This window comes from Leucoraja erinacea, chromosome 19, assembly GCF_028641065.1.
Source record: "Leucoraja erinacea ecotype New England chromosome 19, Leri_hhj_1, whole genome shotgun sequence".
In the NCBI taxonomy this organism is placed as follows: Eukaryota; Metazoa; Chordata; class Chondrichthyes; order Rajiformes; family Rajidae; genus Leucoraja; species Leucoraja erinaceus.
The window spans coordinates 27,305,041-27,326,313 of NC_073395.1; the positions used below are offsets into that span (position 1 = coordinate 27,305,041).

The 21,273-nt window shown below is 44.3% G+C and overlaps 1 protein-coding gene across 2 annotated transcripts in view; it reads right to left on the reverse strand.

Moving 5' to 3' along the window:
* The window catches only part of tmem117 (transmembrane protein 117), a 269,354-nt gene that overhangs the window by 185,371 nt on the left and 62,710 nt on the right, over positions 1 to 21,273 (reverse strand). The window lies entirely within an intron of this gene.

Genomic DNA, 21,273 nt, shown 5'->3' on the forward strand with positions numbered 1-21,273 from the left:
TACAAAACTAGATATTAACAAAAAGTTAATTTAAAAAGCGCTGGATGTGTTGGATGATCTGCTATTTTAGAAATGCAGCCTGGATTATGAGGTGGTATGATATTCAGTCAAGCATCCAATTGACAGGTCATCTGATCTCTTGATGGGGCCAAAGCATGCTCTATCCCATCTCATCATCTATACTCTGCCCCCACACTAACCCCGTGTGGATTACCTGTCATGGCACCCACTGACTACATTACACTCAAGGCCTCCTCATTGTGGCCTCACATCACACAGGGTGGCCTGGCAGACATGGAACCTCAGGATCCCAACTCCACCACTGCCCTCATAACCATTAACAGTTTACTCCTGATGCTATTTTTTTTAATGTGCCCAGGCACAGACACATTTACATAGATACAGAGACAATAGGCGCAGGAGTAGGCCATTCGGCCCTTTGAGCCAGCACCGCCATTCAATGTGTTCATGGCTGATCATCCACAATCAGTACCCCGTTCCTGCCTTCTCACCATACCCCTTGATTCCGATATCCCTAAGAGTTCTATCTAACTCTCTTTTGAATGCATCCAGTGAATAGGCCTCCACTGCCTTCTGAGGCAGAGAATTCCACTAATTCACAACTCTGTGTGAAAATGGTTTTCCTCATCTCAGTTCCAAATGGCCTACCCCTTATTATTAAACTGTGGCCCCTGGTTCTGGACTCCCCCAACATCGTGAATATGTCTCCTGCATCTAGCGTGTCCAACCCTTTAATAATTTTATATGATTCTATAAGGTCCTCTGATCCTTCTACATTCCAGTGACTACAAGCTCAGTCGCTCCATTCTTTCATCATATGACAGTCCAGCCATCCCGGGAATTAACCTCGTGAACCTACGCTGCACTCCTTCAATAGCAAGAATGTCCTTCCTCAAATTAGGAGACCAAAACTGCACACAATACTCTGAGTGTGGTCTCACAAGGGCCCTGTACAATTGCAGAAGGACCACTTTGCTCCTCTGCTCAAATCCTCTTGTTATGAAGGCCATTAACTTTCTTCACTGCCTGTTGTATCTGCATGCTTACTGTCAGTGACTGATGTACAAAGACACCCATTTCTCGTTGTACTTCCTCTTTTCCTGACCTGACATAATTCAGATAATAATCTGCCTTCCCGTTCTTGCCACCAAAGTGGGTAACCTCACATTATTCCACATTATACTGCTCTGCCATGCATCTGCCCACTCACACAACCTGTTCAAATCACCCTGCATCCTCTTCACAGTTCACACTTCCACCCAGCTTTGTGTTATCTGCAAATTTGCTAATGTTACTTTTAATTCCTTCATCTAAATCATGAATGTATATTGTAAATAGCCGCGGTTCCAGCACCAAGCATTGCGGCACCCCACTAGTCACTGCCTGTCATTCTGAAAGGGATCCTTTAATCCCTACTCCTTGTTTCCTGTCCAACCAATTTTCTATACATGTCAATACCCTACCCCCAATACCATGTGCTCTAGTTTTGTCCACTAATCTCCTTTGGGGGACCTTATCAAAGGCTGTCTAAAAGTCCAGGTACACTACATCCACTGGCTCTCCCTTGTCCATTTTACTTGTTACAAAAAATTCCAGAAGATTTGTCAAGCATGATTTCCCCTTCGTAAATCCATGCTGACTAGGACCAATCCTGTTACTGCTATCTGAATGCGTCGCTATTAGATCTTTGATAAATGACTCCAGCATCTTCCCCACCACTGAGTCAGGCTAACTGGTCTACAATCCCCTACTTTCTCTCTCCCTCCTTTCTTGAAAAGTGGGATAACATTAGCTACCCTCCAATCCACAGGAACTGATCCTGAATCTATTGAACATTGGAAAATGATCACCAATGCGTCCACGATTTCCAGAGCTACCTCCTTGAGTACCCTGGGATGCAGACCATCAGGCCCTGAGGAGTTATCAGCCTTCAGTCCCATCAGTCTATCCAACACCATTTTCCTGACTAATGTGAATTTCCTTCAGTTCCTCCACCCTAGGTCCTCTGTCCCCTAGCACATCTGGGAAATTGTTTTTGTCTTCCTTAGTGAAGACAGAACCAAAGTCCCTGTTCAACTCATTTACCATTTCCTTGTTCCCCATAATGAATTCACCTGTTTCTGTCTTCAAGGTACCCACATTTGTCTTAGCTATTCTTTTCCTCTTCACATACCAAAATACGCTTTTACTATCCTCCTTTATATTATTGGCTAGCTTATCTCTGTACTTCATCTATTTAAACCATTTGATATAGATTTAAATGTTTCTAAAGCTTCAAAAATAATGTAAAATAAATAAAAGTAATTAAAAATACATTAAAGCACAATACATAAATTAAAAAATATAAACGTTAAACAAAGAAAAATAAATGAAAAACGTTAAATGGACTTCAACTCTGTGTTCCATTCCACAGATGCTTACTGAGTGTTTCCAGCATTTTCTATTTTAATTGTCAGTTTTCCAGCATCTGTGTTTTTTTTTTAATGAATTTAACCTGACTTGTCTACTCTTGCAATGCGAGTTCAGTGTCAAAACCTGACCTCAGCACTTGCCCGGACTCCATCCTCTAGTCCATAGACATAGATGAGGAAATCACGCTGAGCATCAGAGGACCTCCAAACACCACATCCTGAAGGGGACTGCCACATACCTCAGAGTTCAATCCAATGCTTTGTTCAATTGTGTCACATCCATGGAATCATAGCTTCATAGAAGCATAGAGCCTTCAGCCAACTCGTCCATGCTGACCAACATGCCCACCGACATTAATCTCATTTGTCCGCCATCTAAACCTTCCCTATCCATGTACCTGCCCACTCAAACACTTCCTCTAGCAGCTCATTCCATATGTGTACCACATCCAATGACAAAGCACAGGAACCAGGCTATCAACCTGCATTAGGCAATCTCCTGTTCAAGAAGGAACTGCAGATGCTGGAAAATTGAAGGTATACAAAAATGCTGGAGAAACTCAGCGGGTGCAGCAGCATCTATGGAGCGAAGGAAATAGGGAACGTTTCGGGCCGAAACCCTTCTTCAGACTGATAGGGGGTGGCGGGGAGAAGGAAGGAAAAAGGGAGGAGTAGGAGCCCGAGGGCTAGGGGATGGGAGGAGACAGCTCGAGGGCTAAGGAAGGGGAGGAGACATCAAGGGCTAACAAAATTGGGAGAATTCAATGTTCATGCCCACCGGATGCAGGCTCCCCAAGCGGAATATGAGGTGCTGTTCCTCCAATTTCCAGTGTTGCTCACTCTGGCAATGGAGGAGACCCAGGACAGAGAGGTCAGATTGGGAATGGGAGGGGGAGTTGAAGTGCTGAGCCACCGGGAGGTCAGGTAGGTTCTTGCGGACCGAGCGGAGGTGTTCGGTGAAACGATCGCCCAACCTCCGCTTAGTCTCACCGATATAGATCAGCTGACATCTAGAGCAGCGGATGCAGTAGATGAGGTTGGAGGAGATACAAGTGAACCTCTGTCGCACCTGGAACAACTGCTTGGGTCCTTGAATGGAGTCGAGGGGGGAGGTAAAGGGACAGGTGTTGCATTTCTTGCGGTTGCAACGGAAAGTGCCCGGGGAGGGGGTGGCACGGGAGGGAAGGGAAGAATTGACCGGGAGTTGTGGAGGGAGCGGTCTTTGCGGAAGGCAGACATTGGGGGAGATGGTACGATGTGGCGAGTGGTGGAGTCACGTTGGAGGTGGCGGAAATGGCGGAGGATTATCTGTTGTCTCTTCCATACCCCGCAACACTGCTCTCTCTCTCCCCATCCCCGCACTCGCAACAAGGGCAGAGTCCCCCTAGTCCTCACCTTTCACCCCACCAGCCGTCACAAACAACAGATAAACCTACGTCATTTTCCCCACCTCCAATGTGACCCCACCACTCTTAAAATCATGCTAGCATTATTCATCCTCAAAATTCCGTTTAATCAATCTCAGGATTATTAAGGTCATGTTTAAGGTATAGTGACTTGGAAACATTTCTATCTCTGTTGTATAATTGTTGGACATATCAGATTGCTGGGCTGGAGGGAATGGACGATTTATGCAAGTTCAAGGTCTATTAAAAACTAATAATGTACAAATTGAAACCAGGAATGCACATGTTAGATCATTTATCGCAAGAAGGCACTACCAAAGTCTCAAAATCCTACTGATAGTATGCCAGGGGGTTGGACAACTGCCCTGATCCTCTTCTTGTTCTTCCAACCAACATTAATAATTTCATTGTATTAAATTCCATCTGCCATGTGTTTTCCTGTCACCAATCTAGTTCTACTGAAGTATCTTCAATATTGCTTTCTATAGTTTAACATTGAGTCATCTGTCAAGTCAATCTCAGTCATAAATTTCACCGAAAAAAATGGTTTCCACAGCAACAGCTGGGAGACAACAGCACATCTCCCTCCAATCACCACTATTCACTGCCTTCTGTCTTTTCTCTAGTTTTGTATCCCTGCCCCTTTAACTAAATATGCTTTAATCTTGTGAACAAGTATTTTGTGGTATTTTCCAAAATGGCTTTTACAAGTCTGCACGTACAATGCAATTAAATTAAACACCAAAAGTAATAGTGACAGGTAGATATTTTTATTTGAATGAGCACTCCGGTCTGATTACTAGAGGGTCACATGACTTTTAATAAACCACAGGATTTCAATCGAAATCATGTTGCAAATAATCAAATCCAGGCAGAAGCCTGAATGAGAACAATCTTGAAGGCTGCCCAGTTTGCAGAAAAGCACAGTGTTCTCTTGGTATCCTGGTCATCACTATCCATTCAAACTATTTCACCAAGAACATATTATAGAGGCATTCATTCATACTTGTGGAGAATTAACTGCACAAAACTGAGACTGCGCTGCAGGCAAAAATGCTTGCACACAAAAAAATTAATTGAAGAACCCAATGGATGAGGAATATTTTTATGTTTCTTATTCTCTTTGTGTAGAACCTGATGAAGACGCCTCGTTTTTTTTCTTTCAACTATCTGCAATCAACATGGAGAAATTGACATTCTTCCCATCACAAATGCATGGAGCAACTTCAAATCAAATGTTGAATAAATGCTGTTCTGACCTGCAAAACCTTAGACATATTAGTAGATCGTTCTCAAAAGCTCTTTGTATAGTGGTTGCTACACAACAATATCTGAATTCTAGATGAGATAATAACTATCAACTATTACCACCATGGCTTATCACTGTTAAAACAACCATTTTTTTTACTGTTCCCAAGCAAAGAAAATATGTATATTGTTAAGAGCATAACATTAGTGTTGGGTCCACAGCTTTTATCGATCAAAGTTGATGGATGATGCAAAACACGGATTTGTAGCATATGGTCAAAGAGACATAGACAGATTATCTAACAGATGAATAACCTGGCAGAGAAGTGCAAGTGATTTGTTATGGTAAAAGGGGACAGATTTCTACCCCCATATGTTTTAGGTATTGAGCTCTGATTTAGACATTGAAAGTTGAGTGAGTGAGGGATAATCAGGCATTTAGGAGAAGGCTTCAACAGTGTGTCATGTGACTTTTGACCAATGGCCAATTCTCGCTGGACCCAGTGGAACCTGGAATCTCCACCTAGACTCCCTACATAGTAACATACCAGCTCTTACCCGGGCTGGATGCAGAGGATTGATCTTGTTGACCCTCTACAAGGGGTTACAACAGCAACACCTGGAAGGTAGAACAGCATATTTCTCTAGTCACCACAATCTCTGTCTTTTATTCTTTCCACCACTTTTATAGCAATGTCCCTTATGTACTGTACATGGAATCATCTTTGAAATTGAAGGTGACCATATAGTTTTCTATACATGTCTCCCCAGCTTACGAACACTAAGCCTATGTACAGCCCGTACATATGAGTGATCATTTGGGAGACCGATGGGATGGATTTTGCTGGCTGTGGGTTCAGGCATCTCTAATTTGAACACAGTTTGGATTACGAACATTTCACAGGAACAAAATGCTGTGGTAACCTGGGAAGGACCTGTGCATAAAATTGTATAGCAAGTTGGCCAGGTATTAAAAAGGCATATGAATTACCTGGGTGTAAATAGAATGGCCTGAATCATACACATGCCCTGTTCTCCCATCCCATACAATTCCCATGGTACTACTTACCTTATGTGACTACAGGCTTACAGTGAGCTCAGGCCTTCAGAGCCACAGCCATCCCGTCAAGCAGAGTTTTCCTACACACAGAATGACTGGGCCTAAGGCAGTGGAAATTGATGACCTTTTGATAGTTTGTACCAACAAAGGCATTTTCAATCAGTATTTTAAGGTTTTCGATGATATGAAATGCTTAACAATTAAAGTAGACAAACATTTCATAAAGGTTTGAACATAATTTCAAAAATAACCTAAAATAAACCCGTTAAAATTATGAAACTATCAAAGGTTAGTGGGTGGCATGGTGGCGCAGCGGTAGAGTTGCTGCCTTACAGCACTGGTAGCACCAGAGACCCGGGTTCGATCCCGACTATGGGTGCTGTCTGTACGGAGTTTGTACATTCTCCACATGACCACATGGGTTTTCTCCGAGATCTTCGGTTTCCTCCCACGCTCCAAAGACTTACAGGTTTGTAGGTTAATTGGCTTGGGTTTGTACACTTGGTATAAGTGTAAATTGTCCCTAGTGTGTGTAGGCTTGTGTTAATGTGTGGGGATCACATGATCGGTGCGGACTGGGTGGGCTGAAGAGCCGGTTTCTGCGATGTATCTCTAAATTAAATAAACTACAACTAGTGAAACCAGTAAATAAAGAGAAATTAAAACTTGCACATCTATAGAATAAACTAGACTAAGTGGGACCCGTTGGGTCCCAGCATCACATGAGAGGGCTTTTCCCCCCAACGCAATATTCCACCTCTCCACCAATTCCAATATTGGTGGCCAGTGGTGGGGGCTTTCTGAAGCGCTAGTATGGTTGTTGTGGGCTGAAGGGACTGGTTTCCAGAGGGCTAGTATGGACATTGTGGGCCAAATGGATTATTGGGCTGGCTGCTCAGTCACTCAAGCCTGTTGTGCTGGCAGCTCGCTCACTCACTCACTGCTGGTGGGCTGGCAGTTGACACGGCTATTCCTTGAAATTCCATTTCAAGCAGGATGTAAGGCCACCAAATTCAAGTGCAGTTTTATTACCACTCCAAGCAGGGTGCAAGACCACCAAATTCAAGTGCAGTTTCATACCATTTCAATCAGGGTGCAAGGCCATTAAAGACAGCAAGTTGTGACCTCTTTCTCCTCCACCTTGCAGAGACTGAGCCACGGCCACACTTCTGGGTTTTAGTCCCCCCTGTGGTATTATGCAATAATAGTGTAAGGCTGAGCAGAGGGGCACTAGGACCCTGTGTGCCAGAAGCCAGGCTCCAGTAACCGGATGTGACTGGAACCCAGGGTGTGGGCAGTTAGGGAGTTGCCTGGGCTTACACACGAGGTTGGCTGCTGTTGTACAGAGAGGCTAAATAAAGGTATACTCTGTTTACGTCGTCGTACGAGCCTTATTACAAGCATAACCCGACATGGTGTCAGATCTGGGAGACTTGTAAGCAAGAAAATAAATAAAGAAGAAGAGGACGGTGTATCGTTTTGGCGGGAAATAGGAGACGAGCTGGCAGATATGGAGCAACCTACACCAACTGCTACGTTCACAATACAACCTCCAGAGCCATTCGATTTTACCAAGCCTCAAGAATGGGAGCGTTGGATCAGGAGATTCGACCGCTTTCGGCTTGCAAGCAATTTAAACGCGACGTCGGCAGAAAACCAGGTGAACACGTTAGTGTATTGCATGGGCGATGAAGCAGAAGATGTGCTAAAGGGGCTAACGCTAACTGCAGATGAGAGGAGGGTGTACACGGATGTCAAGGCGGGCTTTGATGCATTTTTTGTACCTAAAAAGAATGTAATCTACGAAAGAGCCAAGTTCAATCAGCGTGAGCAACTGCCAGGAGAAACGGTGGATTCCTTCATCACTGCTCTATACAGATTAGCTGAACACTGCAACTATGGACAGTTACAGAACGAGCTGATCTGCGACAGGTTAGTGGTCGGGCTGAGAAACGTCTCATTGTCAGAAAAGCTACAGCTAGACAGAGACCTAACCCTTGAAACTGCTATAACCAAGACAAGGCAGTCTGAAGAAGTTAGACGACAGCGGTCTGACTTAAGAGGAGAAAATAGCGGTGCTAGCAAGTGCTCAAATGTTGATGCTGTGCATGCTAAGAGCTACAGAAAACCCAAATTTCCCTCAAAGCCTCAGCCACAAGCACAAACACCAGGCAAAAAGAAATTTAATACACAGCCACAGCCAGGTTCAAAGGCCTGCTATAGATGTGGAAAAATGCCCTCGCATGGAAAATTGGAATGCCCTGCTAAAGATGCTGTGTGTCACAACTGTGGCAAAAAGGGACATTATGGCAAAGTGTGCAGAAACAGTGCAAAATCTCTCAATGCTGTCACTACAGAGGAAGAAGAGAGCTTTTTCCTGGGATCTGTGGATGCTGGAAAAGACCCGTGGACGGTGCAGCTACAAGTGAGACAAAAAAAAGTGTGCTTTAAAATAGACATGGTGCTGATGTCACCGCCATGCCAGCGGAGGTGTACCATGACATTACAGGGGGGCATGATGTGAAGTGCCTGGCAGTGTCGACACGCCCATTGTTTGGGCCAGGGGGCAATGCACTCTCTGTCCTGGGCGTAGCCAGAGAAACACTGCGCAGAGGCAACAAGACAGCCATAGAGAACATTTATGTAGTAAAAGACCTCCACACTGCACTGTTGGGAAGACCTGCCATAGAAAGGCTTCAGCTTGTGTGCAGGGTTGACGGCATCACCTTGGAATCAGTGAAACAACAATATCCGAAGCTGTGTAGCGGCTTGGGTCTTGTTCGGAGGCCATACTCAATTAAATTGAAGCCAGAGGCTGTGCCCTTCTCTCTCCACACGCCACGCAGAGTCCCTCTGCCGCTTATGGGAAAAGTGAAGGAGGAGATAGACCGTATGGAGAAGATGGGCGTAATCACCAAGATTGAGGAGCCGACTGATTGGTGTGCCGGGATGGTGGTGGTGCCGAAAAAAAACAGGTGATGTTCGCATTTGTGTGGACTTCACAATGATGAATGGATCAGTATGCAGAGAAAAGTTTATCCTACCTTCTGTAGAGCACACTCTGGGCATGCTAGCTGGGGCAACAGTATTCAGCAAATTAGATGCCAACATGGGCTTTTGGCAAGTACCATTGACAAAAGAGTCTGCCAAATACACCACCTTCATCACGCCTTTTGGGCGCTACTATTTTAACCGTCTACCCTTTGGCATAGCATCAGCCCCCGAGCACTTTCAAAGGATGATGATGACAGAAGTGACCGGTGGCCTGGATGGGGTACTGTGTCATATGGATGACATCCTGGTCTGGGGACAGACGCAGGAGGAGCATGATGTGCGGCTACATGCGGTGCTAGAGAAGGCACAAAAGGCCGGCATTACGCTCAACATGGACAAATGTGAGCTCACACGCCACACAGTCAGATTCCTGGGTCATGTGATTTCTGCAGATGGAGTGAAGCCAGATCCAGAGAAGACGAGAGCAGTACAAGAGATGGATGCACCCAAAAATGTCAGCGAACTCAGGAGTTTTCTGGGCATGGTCAATCAGCTGGGCCGCTTCTTGCCAAACCTGGCTGAAAAAGACAAAGTGCTACGAGACCTGCTGTCCAAGAAGAACCACTGGTACTGGGGGACAGAGCAGCAGGCCGCCTTTGATCAGTTAAAAACAGAGCTGTCATCCACACCAGTGCTCACATTATATAACCCAAACGGTGCTCTAAAGATCTCTGCTGATGCCTCTTCCTTTGGCCTGGGGGCAGTCCTGCTGCAGAAGAGCGATGCCATGTGGTCACCTGTGGCATATGCGTCCAGGGCAATGACACCAACAGAGCAGCGCTATGCTCAAGTAGAAAAGGAGGCATTGGCTGCGACGTGGGCATGAGAAAGGTTCAGCTGTTTCATCCTGGGAAGACCATTCGAGCTGGAAACTGACCACAAGCCGTTGGTGAGTCTGCTGGGAGGGAAAGCTTTGGATGACCTCCCACCAAGAATCCAAAGATTTAGGATGAGGCTCATGAGGTACAACTATACAGTCGATCATGTCCCTGGCAAAAGCCTGTGGACAGCCGACACCTTATCTCGTGCTCCTCTGAGAGCCGCAAGAACACACACAGACACAAGCCTACTAGAGGACACCAACATCTATGTAGACTCTGTCATCAGCTACATTCCTGTCAGTGGAGATTATCTAAGCAGTCTACGTGAGCACCTGCAGGCAGACAGCACATGCTCTGCACTGATGGAGTACTGCACAGACGGCTGGCCCGACAAAAGCCAACTGCAGGGAGTGCTGAGACATTACTGGGCTGATAGAGCAGTGCTGACTGTGCACGATGGGCTGCTGCTGCGGGGCACGAGGCTCGTCATCCCATCAGCCTTACAAGGTGATGTGCTGCAGAGACTACATGAGGGACACCTGGGGGTGACAAAGTGCAGGGGCCGGGCCAAACAGACGGTATGGTGGCCAGGACTCAGCAGCCAGCTGAATGACATGGTGCTGAAATGTAGAACCTGCATCCAAGAGCGAAGGAACGTCAAAGAGCCGCTGATGCCAACGGAGATGCCAGACAGGCCTTGGCAAACCTTGGGAGCTGACCTATTCACGCTGAAACACAAGACTTATCTGCTAGTCGTAGATTATTTCTCAAGATATGTGGAAGTTGCGCTGCTATCACCCACAAGGTCCACAGATGTGGTGGTGCACCTGAAATCCATATTTGCTCGTCATGGAATTTGTGAATTGCTTAAAAGTGACAATGGGCCCCAGTTCTCAGGTAGCCACTTTAAATCCTTTGCAGCAGAGTATGGCTTTATGCACATCACGAGCAGCCCCAGGTTTCCTCAGAGCAATGGGGAGGCGGAACGCGTTGTACAAACCGTGAAAAACTTGCTAACAAAGGCGTCAGACCCATATCTTGCATTGCTGGCCTACAGAGCGACCCCTCTACTGAACGGCTATAGCCCGGCCGAGCTGTTGATGGGGCGCTGCCTCCGTACTACAGTTCCTGCCCTTCCAACCCTGCTGAATCCAGTTTTGCCTGACTACAACGCGCTGGGGGCCAAAGAAAGGGCGAAGAGGTGGAACAACGCAAGATCCTTTGACAAGAGGCACGGAGCGAGAAATCTGGAGCCACTAATACCTGGGGAGGATGTGTGGATCACCGATGCATGAGTCCAGGGCAAAGTGCTATCTACACACAATACCCCTCGCTCTTATATCGTCCAGGTGCCTCAGGGCACACTGAGGAGGAACCGGCAGCACTTGGTGCCGCTGCAGACCAACAGTGAGGTAGTCGACGCGGATGAGCCACCGGTGGGAGAAGAGCCAGCTCCACCAGAGCCAGCTCCACCAGACCCAGCTCCACCAGTGACAGCATCACCCAGCGGAGAGGGCCCCACCACAGAGACTGTGCGGACTAGGTGTGGGCGAGAGGTTAGAAAGCCGAAGAGACTTGATTTGTGATTTATTGATCTGTTTTCTACAATAAAGAAAAAGAGAGAGTGAAATGTGATGTGAAATTGTTCTGTAAACCTGTTACATTTACCTGAAACCTGAAAGAATAGTTCACAGTATGGTAACGTGTAAGTTATTTTATTTCTATTTTGCATGCTTAGATCAGGGACAGGTCTTCCAGCAAAAGGGCAGAATAAACCCCTTAAGACCTGCAGAGACAAAGGTAGTCCACCCTTTGTTCTCAAAGAAAGGGAGATGTGGTATTATGCAATAATAGTGTAAGGCTGAGCAGAGGGGCACTAGGACCCTGTGTGCCAGAAGCCAGGCTCCAGTAACCGGATGTGACTGGAACCCAGGGTGTGGGCAGTTAGGGAGTTGCCTGGGCTTACACACGAGGTTGCTATTGCTGCTGTTGTACAGAGAGGCTAAATAAAGGTATACTCTGTTTACGTCGTCGTACGAGCCTTATTACAAGCATAACCCGACACCCCCCTCCCATCAGAAGGGGCGTGGCCTTCATGGCATGATTGACAGGAGACAGAATCTCAACACTTTTTAAAGACTAATAACTCTTTTATTTTTCATCGATGGGAAAATCCTCGACATCTGATGAGCGGAGTGGACTCTGAGTAAGGTGGACAAAAATTACAGCCGTGTAAATGGTAGTGTTTTTTCTAAAATCAATATAAAGTGCAAACAGGAAGTGGTCAAGATTAGACTTTTAATTATATAGAAGGCAAGGCAACTTTAATTGGGCATGGTAACTTTAATTAGGCAAGGCAACTTTAATTAGGCAACACAGCTTTAGTATTTCCAAACCAAAGGCAACACAGCTTTAGCATTTCCAATCCAAAGGCAACACAGCTTTAGCATTTCCAAACCAAAGGCAACACACTTTAGCATTTCCAAAACAAAGGCAACACAGCTTTAGCATTTCCACACAATATTTTATAACCACATTAAGGGCACCGACAGGTCAGTAAAATAACTCGCAGTTTAGTAGACATGTGTTCAGTGTTATTCACAGCTCAGACTGAGAGACGTGACCCTCTCGCTCCTCCATCTTGCAAAGACTGACTGAGGCACTCAATACTTCCGGGTTTTATAGTCCCTCTGGAAGGGGTGTGGCCTTCAGGAGGGAGAGAATCTCAACATTTTTTAAACACTAATAACTCTTTTATTTTTCATCAATGGGAAAAATCCTCTTGTCCTGCCATTACCTGCTAGACATTGGCCTGCCCCTCGTCTCTTCAAGGCTTCTTCAATGCCATTACAATCAGTGTGAAGAGGGGTTAAAACCAAAATGTCAGCTATCAATGTTCTCCTCAGATGATGCCTGACCAGCTGAGCTATAGCAGCTATTGTGTCTTCTCCATTTAAAAACAGTTATGGCTGCCATAAAACTGAGCAGCCAGTTAAGAAGTGTTTCCAGTTCCCGAATTGTTGATTAAGAACTGCCACTAGTCTCAGTAAATAATCCAATGGTAAACTTCAATGTAATAATGACTTATGTGCTGTAATGTGCAAGTGCAGACGTTATACACATGCAAAGGTCATAGAAGGTCTGAAGGTTCTCTTCTGAATGGCCAGCCAGAGGGAAATATGACGAACCATAACAAAGGCAGAAGAATTGGGTAGGAACTTTATAATCACTGATTAGTTGGACTGTTCTTAGCATCACACTTTATTTTTTGTCTTTGTTTTGGAGATACATCATCAAAAATGGCCCTTCGGCCCACCGAGTTCACACCAACTATCGATCACCCGTTCACACTAGTTATAGGTTATTCCAGTTTCTCATCCACTCCCCACACACTAAGGTAATTTACAGACTAAGAGGCCAATTAACCTACACACCAGCACATCTTTGGGATGTGGGTGGAAACCAGACCCTGAGGAAACACATGTGATCACAGGGAGAACGTGCAAACTACACAGACAACACCTGACGTCAGGATTGAATCTGGGTCTCCGGCATTGTGAAGCAGCAGTTCTACCAACTGCACCACTGTGTGCCACTTATTGTAGAAAAGAGAGAACAGCCTCAAAAGGGTACAGAAGAAACTTACTGGCATCTTACAATAAGGATAGGTTGGGAAAGAGTTGTCCTTCTTGGAACATTAAATGTTAAGAGATGGCTCAAAGCCACATTTTCATGATGATATAAGAATTATATGAGTGGATTGAGAAAAATGTTCTCTTTCTGGGGTGAGCTAATAATTAAAGTACAGACAGATGATCTGGTGAGGGAATAAGGGCTTTGCAAATAAAGTAGAAGATGATGCCATAGCTAATTTTAGAAGTGAGATTGAGGAATTTATTGGGTACAATCTAATGCAGGGGCATGGTACCAGGAATGACTGCTCTTTCAAAGAGCCAGCAAAACACAATAAGCTGAATGGCCTCTTTCTGTGAAATAGATTGCTAAACTCTGTGAATGCAGGATTCTTAAATAGAATTTATATTTATACCTGTTAAGTGGTTCTAATTTAGACATTTTCTCCAAAAGGGATCATCTTTCAAAAATTATATCATGTTGACTGATTTCAGTGAAGAGCAGAACATTAATATTCATCGATGCTTCACGTTAATAAGAATTTTCAGATCCCAGCATTGTGAATGGAGTCAAGTGCTACAGTAATCAGCTTTCACAGCTGGGCCATCAACTTGTCATTTCTACCGATGAAATATAGTCATGAATAGAGATTCAAGTGCCAGTCTCCACTAGGTAATAGGCATAGGGAAAGCAATACAAAATGGATCGGGTGGCCAAATAATAACAAAATGTTTGGTGGCAGAAGGCAAGGAAGTGTGCATGAGATTAAACAATCTGTATTACAGGATTGTTAACATTTAAATCACAAATCTAGTAAAATATATCAGCCACATTGTAATTCATGACTGGCTTTCATTGGTAACGAATAATAGCAAGATTGATAACAAATAGCTTTCAGTATTTGGTCACTGCTAAACTGATCATTGTCAGTGGTTGGAATCATCACAAAATGTATATGTTTCAACCACAGGCACGTAGCTGCAGATGTAGTGGCAAAATGTTGATAACAGTGAAAATCATAGGGGTGGCGATCTTTGGAAACAATGGGTTCTTGGATTTGCAGGAAATACAGACCAATAATGATGTGGTATACTAATAATGAGATGCAAGGCTGGCAGTATCATATCTCCACAGTGCATGTCAACCAGTACGGAAGGACTAATTGCATTCCAAAATATGCCTGGTTCTTCCTGATAATAAGTGACTGAGGAGACTTAGGATGACTTGATGTGTAGGAAGAATGCAGATGCTATTTTACACCAAAGATAAACAAATGCTGGAGTAACTCAGCGGGACAGGCAGCATCTCTGGATAGAAGGGATGGATGATGTTTCGGGTCGAGTCTGAAGAAGGGTCTCGACCCAAAGTGTCACCCATTCCATCCATGCAGAGATGCTGCCTGCCCCGCTGAGTTGTTCCAGCATTTTGTGTCCATTTTAGGATGATTTGAAGAGGGGAAAGCAGGAACTCACATCAAAAGCAATATTCAAATAGTATTCAAACTCAAAAGAATGACTAGTGTAACTATCAGTCTGGAAGACCTAAACGGCTTTTATCAGTTCAACCCCATTTAATTCCTGCCTCAATGTGGGAGCTGTGTGGATGTTTGGGCTAGGAAGAGCTCGGCAAGTGAAGCTCCAGAATGGAGTTAAAAACGCACTAACACAGAATCGAAATTGTTGATTCCCCACGGCACATTTCCTCATCAAGGGCACAACAAGCCGTCATTGTTCACTACTTGTGGGCATGAACTTATTATGTATGTCACATTCTTCAACACAAATACCTCAGCATGTGCACATCACTCACAGGGTAGTGAATATATCGAATGAGCTGCATGAGGAGGTGGTTGAGACAGGTACTGTAACAGCATTTAAAATACATTGCGCACGTACATGGATAGGAAATATTTAGAGGGATAAGGGCCAAACGTAGGCAGATGAGACTACCATAGATGGGGCATCCTGATATGAGCTGAGCTGAGACAGCCTGTTTCTGCGCTGTATAAATCTATCGTGTACCTCAACACATGTTGCTGTAAGCTAACTTACACTCACTTGTTATAGATTGCAACATAAGCAAGTTTCCATTAGCAAGACTGCAAAATACCCAAGTAAAAAGAAAAGAAGGAAGATCACGAGGCATTTGGACCAAAACAGGAACAGGCAGGGAATAGAGGGATGTGGACTACAAGAATGATCCCAGGAATGAGTAGGTTAACCTATGATGAGCATTTGTCGGCACTGGGCCTGTACTCGTTGGAGTTTAAAAGGATGAGGGGGAACCTCATGGAAACATACAGAATAGTGAAATGCTTGGATAGAGTAGAGGATGTTTCCACTAGTGGGAGAGTCTTCGAGCCTGCACCGCCATTCAATATGATCATGGCTGATCATCCAACTCAGTATCCCGTACCTGCCTTCTCTCCATACCCCCTGATCCCCTTAGCCACAAGGGCCACATCTAACTCCCTCTTAAATATAGCCAATGAACTGGCCTCAACTACCCTCTGTGGCAGAGAGTTCCAGAGATTCACCACTCTCTGTGTGAAAAAAGTTCTTCTCATCTCGGTTTTAAAGGATATCCCCCTTATCCTTTAAACACCTCTAATCACCTGCAAACCCATGTAAATTCCTCTAAGCCCCCTATGTACCCCTCTAAACCCTTGTAAACCCCTTTAAACCCCTTTAAACCCCTCTAAACCCTTCCAATCCCCTCTAAACCCCTATAAGCCCCTGTAAACCCCATGTAAACCCCTCTAAACCCCTGTGATCCACTCTAAACGCCTTGAAACCCTTATAAATCCATGTAAATCCCTTTAAACCCATCTAAACCCTCTCAGTAAACACCATATAAACCCCACTAAACCACAATAAACCCCTGTATCCTCCCTAAACCCCTCTACATCCCTCAAAATGTCTCTAAACCCCTATAACCCCCATATAAACCTCTCTTAACACATGCAAACCCCTGTAACTCAGATGCTTAGAAACCACTGAAAACAAATGTAAACCCCTCTATACCCCTGAAAACTCATCTAGACACCTCTAATCCCCTGCAAACCTCTATAAACCGCTCTAAGCCCCAGTAAACGCCTGTAAACCCATATAAAGCCCTCAAAAACACTCAACACCCCTGTACACCCCGTGTAAACTCTTATAAACCCATATAAATGCCTCTAAACCCGTATAAATCCCGCTAAACCCCTCTAAACACCTGTAAACCCCTCTAAACCTCTATAACGCCTTGTAAACCCCTCTAAACCCATCTAAACCCCCTGCAAACACCATGTAAACCCCCTAAACACCTGTAAACCACATGTAAACACATCTAAACCCATGTGAACCCCTCTAAACCCCTCTAAAGACCTGCAAACCCCTCTAAACCCATGTAAACCCCTCTAAACACCTCAGAACCCCTGTAAACCACTGTAAACCCATGTAAACCTCTCTAAACATCTCTGAACCCCTGTAAACCCATGTAACCCCCCCTGTAAACACATCTAAATCCCGCTAAACACATCTAATCCCCCTGTTAACCCCTGTAAACCCCTCCAGACCCCTCTAACCCCATCTAAACACCTCTAAACTCCTCCAAACACGTCCAAACCGCTCTAAACCTTTCCAGACCCTTCTAATCCCCTCCAAACCTCTGTAAACCACATCCAAACCCCTCTAAACCCATCCAAACCCATATAGAACCCTTTAAACCCATCTAACCCCCCCTTTAAATCCAATGTACACCCGTCTAAACACCTGTAAACCCTCTGAAAGCTCTAAACCCCTGTAAACCCCTCTAAAACACTGTAAAACCCTCTAACCCCCTCTAAACCTCTATGAAGCCATCTAAACCCCTCAAAACCCATCTAAACCCCCCTGTAAACTCCATCTAAAATCCTGGAAACCACTCTAAACCTCTCTAACCATCTCTAAATATTTGCAAACACCTGTAAACTCCTATAAACCCCTCCAAACCCCTAAAACACTCTAAACCCCTCTAAATCCCTCAAAACCCTGTAAATCCATCCAACTCCCTCTAAACACATGTAAACCGCTCTAAACCACTGCAAACCCCTCTAAACATCTCTAATCCCCAGTAAGCCCCAGTAAACCCCTGTAAACCCATATAGACCCCCATGTAAACCCCCCTATAACGCTCTCTAAACATAGAAACATAGAAACACAGAAAATAGGTGCAGGAGTCGGCCATTCGGCCATTCGAGCCTGCACCGCCATTCAACATGATCATGGCTGATCATCCAGCCATCTAAAGCCATCTAAACCCCCTATATACCCCATATAAACCTCTCTAAGCCCATGTAAACATCTCTAAAACCCTCGAAACCCCCAATAAAGCCCACAAAACCCCTCTAAGCCCATGTACACCCTTGTAAATCCCATGTAAACCCTTCTAACCCCTTGTAAACCTCTCTAAACCCGTCTAGACCCCTCTAAACCCCTGTATACCTCTTCCAAACCCGCTAAACTCGTCTAAGCCCATCTAAACCCCTCTAAACCTCTCTAAGCACCTGCAAACACATGTAAGCCCGTCTAAACCACTGTAAACCGAATAGGGGAGTAGACTTGCTGGGCCGAATTGCCTAATTCTACTCCTATTCCTTATGACCTTATGACCACATGCAGGCAGATGTGGTGATTAAATTGGCATAATGGTTGGTGGATACCTTGTGGGACAAAAGGCCTGTCCCTTCTCGGTTCTATCACCTTCCAAGAAATATGTAAATGCCACTTTCACTGATTTAACCCGTATTTGTTGTTACATTTAGTAAGCAAAGTCTAACTTTTTTCTGTCGCTGGCAGTATGGGATAGCAGCCTGGCTATTGAGGAACTTTATTGGTAGCTTTAAGATCATCACATGGAAACTGGACATGGTCAATAGGCAGTGATAGCTCCCCAACTGCAAAGCAGTAGCCCTAGTTGTGTTTAGAAGGTGGTGGAGGCAGGTTCTCTGGATGCTTTCAAGAGAGAACTAGATAGGACTCTTAAAAATAGCGGAGTCAGTGGATATGGGGAGAAGGCAGGAACGGGGTACTGATTGGGGATGATCAATCATGATCACATTGAATGGCGGTGCTGGCCCGAAGGGCCAAATGGCCTATTCCTGCACCTATTGTCTATTGTCTATTGACTCACAAAGGTCAGCCCAACTCAAAGTATAAAACGAGGATACCAAACAGATTTTGATGGAATCATCATTATAGTTGTGAGTGATGTTGCAAGAATAAAGCTGGCAAAGCTGCAGAGGAAAGTCTCCCCTCTATTTATTCTCACATTCAGAAACAACATTTACACTATGATGAGATCTGCTGCATTGTTTGTGTGCATATTTGGGACATAATATAAAAATTAAATGAGTGTATATATATTCATTATACTGCAGCCTCTGCTTGGCAGCTGTACATTATTTATTTTTAGACCCATGTTGGCACATCCTTTGTGTTTCTACAGCTATTAGGAGACAGGCTGCCCCGTATCTTTCAAATCAGAACCTCTTGTTCACGGTATTCACAGTGATGTCAAAAACCTGGCCTGCATTTTACTTCAAGCACCAAGAGAAACGGTCTCTCTGCGCCTGAACCTTGAAAGCAAGTCTCAAGCAGCTGGGCAACGGTTCCCTTGAGCAAATCTAGATCTTTAGGAGCTGCATTTTGCTTAGGTAAGAAAAACATATTGATGATGATGTTGCCAATTGTTAAAACAAAATATTAAATTACAAATAATTTTAAGAAAGCAATTTTATTTTCTTCCTCATATCTGTAAAATGTAATTAAAAAACAATCACGGCATCCTGTGCCAAAAGAGGATCTGGGCATTGGGGGTTTCAACAACTTCGTGCACTGCTCGGCTGCACGAGGAGTCCATTGGCAGGGCACAGATCCACAGCTGAAATCTGTCAGCAAGTTCGGAAACACGGCGCTGAGAAACAGATGTGCCGAAATCATGGACTTACCTGAGTCACCAGAAGTAAATGCTGAACATTCACGGCAGGCCACCAGCATTTAACAGCAGCATTCAGCTCAATTATGTCGCAGTAGCATAGCATTTGCGGGGAGATTTATTTTCTGGTTTTTAAAAAATGGCATGAAACGCTGGAGTAACTCAACAAGTTCGGCAATCTCTATGGAGAATGTGGATGGGACCTTTTTTTGTAAACCAGCATCTGCAGTTCCTTTTATTTTCCGCCTTGCGTGTATTTTTTTGTTGGAACAAAACTATGTGACGAAAAATTCAACATTTTGATTGAGAAAAATACAGATGAATCTTTGTCAGATTATGACAGGTCATAAATCAATCCTTGATCATAATCAATTAAAACATATACCGTTCACTGCATTGCTGTAAAGGCACATGTTGTGTGAACTACTTGTGTCTACGTCTGTGTGTGGGCGTGCAAGTTCAACCGACCATTATAGAAGACCCTCTCAGGGAAGAAAGTGGATCTAAACTGTTATCTAATAGCGGTAATGGTTGCTGAGTGGATTGTTCATTGGGGAGGGATTAAGCAGAATATGTCTTAACTCTCTAAAGTTTATAAGAATTTGAAATGCCTCATTGAAAAATACAAAAATATGGTAATGTTTCACATGGCTGAAGTGTCTTGAACAAAGGATTAACAGTACCAATATCAAGGGAGGGAGATGAGATTTCTTCATTCAGAGCAGAGTGAATATTTGGTGTTTTCCACCAAAGAGGGTTGTAAAGACTCACTGAGTATATTCAGGCCAGAGGCCGATACATTTTTGGATATTAACATAATCAAAGGATGTACAGTTAGCATTGGAAAGCAAATTGAAATGGAAGATTATGAAAGGCAATTGAATGGCAAAACAGGTACAAGGCAACTAAATGACCAACCCCTGCTCCTATTTCTTATGATTTAAAAAAAAATCTTAGGTTTTATGAATTTACAATTTGATATATTTTTAAAATAGTAAAAATCGGGATTTTTTTTCGATAAATAAATGTGCTCCCTTAGATTGAAGGTTAGTTTCACAGCCACTGTCAATGGTGCCTGTCGATCAGGGCCGGTCTTAGGAGGTGAGGTGCGGGGCCCAATTGATAACAATTTTGGTGAGCCCCAGGTTCCCAGCCAAGGTCTGTAGAATCGTAGAAATATAAATAAAGACTTTATATCTCTATGGTAGAATAGAAAGTATTCAAAAAATTCATGGAGTTAATGGACCAAACAGATCTAAGCTACATTTTAATATAAAATTGCATACATGTAAGCCTACAAGTAACAAACAGAATGTGTAGATCACCTCTGAAAAGTACATAGTTACAATACCACTTCCTGAAAAACCAATAACCATTCGCAAAAAGCTAGTCCAGGCATTAAATTTTGGGCTTCAGCCCCATCCTACCCTTTATGCTTCTGCCCCATCCTGTCTTTGTTGCGTGGGGGGTGTGTTGTGTGTGTGCATGTGGGTATGTGGTGTTAGATGAGGAAGTGTGTGAAGGAGAGTTGTTTGTGGATGGTGTTTTTTCTGCGGGTAGAGTCTGAAGGGAGGGAGGGAAGGAGAGAAGGGAGGGAGGGAAGGAGAGAAGGGAGGGAGAGGGAGAGGAGAGAAGGGAGGGAGGGAGAGAAAGAAGGGAGG